Raw genomic sequence first — 2,980 nt, 5'->3', positions numbered from 1 at the left:
AAATATATGGTTTTATTGGAAAAGAAAGCCTTCGAAAAGACCTCTAATTTGTTCCCAAAACAATGCTTCTTGCTTGATCTCAATAGCAAAAAACAGTAGATGTTTAACCTGATCAATTCAGTTAGTACAGATTGTTCAATCTAGAAAAATTATAATCGATCTATATCTTAAATAATTTCCAACTATTAGTAAACTAAATTACAAAACAGTGTGTCTTTAAACTATGTTTAATAATCCTTTTTGTGAAATTGAGAGAAAATATCCTATTTCACGTGGGATGACGTAACACAATCACATGCAAACATGTGAAATATAATGAAAAATTACATATAATGTTTAATCTAACATTTACAATTGTAGCAAAACCTTCTTTTTTTCCCCGGAAAAAAAAATTTAAAACATAAAATAATAATCCACATAAGAACTATTTGGTTATAATAATGCAAGTGCAACGCAGTTCATCTTTTAGGAGAGCACAAAAGTGCCTGCAAAATACAAACATGTTCATGGTATCAACGAATCTTTACCATCTTTAAGCATGAAAATATAAAAAAACTAATTACCCAGCATGTATATATATCATACGTTGAGACAATATGTGTATCTTCTCCGGTGTCTTCCCATAGATTCTAACTTCTGCAGCATTTCATCTGGTGTCAAGATTTCCCCAGGTGAACTAAGGAAAACAGTCCGGTGAAGTGGAGGAGACCATAGGCCGCTTTGGGAGTAATCAAATCCGAATTCCGATACATCTGCAAATTTCACAAGAAGCCTCTCGGATACAGATCTTGAGACCAACTGAACTTTGAAAGAAGATGTTGGAGACTGGATGTCGGACATGTTGATGGTGGGAATTGAAGGAGACATGATATGTAAGGGGTTGGTGTGTGCTAATGAAAGGGAGATGAAGATGAAAATGGAGGTTGGGTGGGGTTGGGGTAAGGGTAGAGGTAGGGGTGAGGATAGAGATGTGTATGGTTGTATGTAATCATGGGATATCGACGTGGGTAGCATGATTGGAAGCCTTATTTTTGTCCATTGGGTGATTATATTTTTAGTGTGTGATCAGACCAAATGAATAACATGGTTGAATTGGCCTTATTTATAAATTCTTTTTTCGTTTTCTTCAATATTATAAATTACTAATATATTAAAAAATAAACTGGATAGACTCTTACATTTACAGTTTGAGAATTATCCACTGTTAAAGTGTGTTTGGTTCGCTCCTGAAAAGGTTAGTTAAAAGTCCAGGCAAGAAAAAGAAATGGAAAAATAGATCATTGGGAATGTCGATGTTCAGATTTCGAGAGTTGAACTCCGTCGACTAGTTACATCAATAATTGTGAACCGTGGCCCTTTCTCTGCCAAGTGCCAACCAAAGTGAATTTGCTACCTATCTTTCCATTAATTGTGATGTTGCCAAAGAAGCTCTTGATTAAAATCGGGTCATGGTGGGATGTTAATATTATTGATATTGGGAGTATATATCGATAAAAACCTCTCTAAATTTGCCAGAACTTGTATTGATCGAGTGAAAGACCCCTAGTATAGGCAATTTCACTTGGTTTTTAAAGTAGCCAATTTGAAGAATAATTTGTGTGGAAAACATCCCCATATTAACACTAATTTTTTTAACAACCACAGGCGGATCCACATTGGATCCCGGGGTATCCCGGGATGCCCCTCAAAAAAATTTTAGTAGTATAAATTTTTCCGAAAAATTTCGTTTATTTTGCGTTCCTTAATATAAATGTGTTTTGCGAAAAATTAACAAAAGCTCTAGTTGGTTTAGTTGGTTATGATGACATGGTGTTTTTCTAGAGGTTGAAAGTTCGAATCTTGGGATTGAGATGTGTTAATTTTTTTGTTTATCAGTTTCTATCATATATCCCTTCAATTTTATTCTTATTTCTTGTAATTCTAAAATTGTCCCACATCGGTCATAAAATGAAACATAGCCCCTATACATCTGTTATATAAGCAACACAAACTTCTCAATTCTCAATAAGTTAAACCTTTGAATGAGTTTGGGTTTAAACCTGAAACCGAGTTTGGAAAACTGGAAAACCAAGAAACCGAACCCATTGGTTCGGGATACCCCTTTACGTTAACCTTGGCTCCGCCACTGTTAACAACAGATTAATTTGTCAAAAGAAGTATATGATAACATCACAATCAATATAAGAGACGATACATAGCAACATTATTTAACTATTTCCAACATGATCACAATATTCTAAATGTCCTCAAACTCTTTTATCTCCAAAGCTACTAGCTAGGCTACTAACCTAAGCAAATGTAAAGATAGTAAATAGAAATTTAAAGAAAGAGTCATAATCTCCCTTCTTTCTCAAAAACTCGGAAAAACATCGAAACATCAATCAGTTGGGAAAAAAACATTGCAAAATATATAAGTACACTCAATCGTAGAAAACATATGGTTTAGCTACAAAAAATAACAATGGAAATTTTATGTAGGTAATTACCTACGGAATACCTATAGAATGAAATGCACTAATTTAGTAATGAAATAACTACAGAATGGCTACGAAATAGAGACAGAACCAAAGTCGTTGGTATTCTATCACTAATTAACTACGGAATAGCGACGAACGTAAATTCGTAGTTATTCCATAAGTACTTAGCTACGGATTACAGAAAGAGGAGATTATCTACATAATAGCTATGAAATAATGATAGGTTTATAATTTCCATTATTATTATTATTATTATTATTATTATTATTATTATTATTATTATTATTTATTCGAATCTCAAAACTTTTTTATAGTTTTTTTTACATATTTAAAACACAAACAACAAAAAATAATAACTAATTTTAACAATATTTATAAACATAACGATAATATATAATAATGGTAACAAATGTGTTTAACATTGTGTTGGTACACCTGGTCCAACCACCAGGCTCCCAAGAGTCTGAAATACAATGATATACTAACCTAATCCTCCTTTTACG

General features: G+C 32.7%; 1 long non-coding RNA gene across 1 annotated transcript; it reads right to left on the bottom strand.

Annotated features, from left to right (window-relative positions):
- Window positions 1-306: 306 nt before the first annotated feature.
- On the bottom strand, window positions 307-1,062 carry LOC145005631 (uncharacterized). The gene is made up of 2 exons (XR_013662640.1): window positions 564-1,062; window positions 307-485 (listed from the first exon to the last, which is right to left on the bottom strand). It is a non-coding gene; the product is annotated as an uncharacterized LOC145005631 (long non-coding RNA).
- Window positions 1,063-2,980: the final 1,918 nt, after the last annotated feature.

Source organism: Lactuca saligna, chromosome 7, assembly GCF_052625555.1.
Source record: "Lactuca saligna cultivar CGN05327 chromosome 7, ASM5262555v1, whole genome shotgun sequence".
Lineage (NCBI taxonomy): Eukaryota > Viridiplantae > Streptophyta > Magnoliopsida > Asterales > Asteraceae > Lactuca > Lactuca saligna.
Note: the sequence above shows the minus strand (reverse complement) of the source record. Positions and strands in the feature narration are given on the sequence as shown.